We start from the raw sequence: 520 nt of genomic DNA, 5'->3' as shown, positions 1-520 counted from the left end.
CTCAGCCGTGGACTTCTTCATTCTCCAAACATCCCCCCAAACACCCAACGCAGAGACCCCCCGGGATAATCTGGGCCCAGCTCCACCTCCCCGCTCACCTGTGCGATGTGGGGGGCGATGATCCCACGGGGGGGACTGAGTGCTTCCTTCTGCTTTCCTTGATCCGCCTTTGCCCCTCCTCTTCCACCCCCCCTCCTCCTCCTCTCTAACCCCACCTCCTTCTCCTACTTCCCCTCCTTCTCCCTCTCCTCCATCATCCCTCAACTTCCATCCCCCCATCTCCTCCTATTACTCCCAAAACCCACCACCTTCTCCTTCTCCACTACTCCTCTTCCATCTCGTCTCCTCCTCTTCCCTAATCCCACCTCATTCTCCTGCTTCAACCCTCTCTTCCTCCTCCTTCTCCTCCTCCTCCTCCCTAACACCACCTCCTTCTCCCCCTCCATCGCTGCCCTTCCCTCCCTCCTCCTCCTCCCCCAGCAGCAGCCACACCCTCGGTGCCCCGCTCCCGCAGCCCCCG

At 61.2% G+C, this 520-nt stretch overlaps 1 pseudogene; it reads right to left on the bottom strand.

Annotated features, from left to right (window-relative positions):
* LOC102041667 overlaps positions 1–446 on the bottom strand; it is a 3296-nt pseudogene extending 2850 nt beyond the window's left edge.
* Between the last annotated feature and the right edge of the window lie 74 nt (positions 447–520).

This window comes from Geospiza fortis, unplaced genomic scaffold, assembly GCF_000277835.1.
Source record: "Geospiza fortis unplaced genomic scaffold, GeoFor_1.0 scaffold2407, whole genome shotgun sequence".
Lineage (NCBI taxonomy): Eukaryota > Metazoa > Chordata > Aves > Passeriformes > Thraupidae > Geospiza > Geospiza fortis.
The sequence above is the reverse complement of the archived record's forward strand: the minus strand, read 5'-3'. Positions and strand labels throughout refer to the sequence as shown.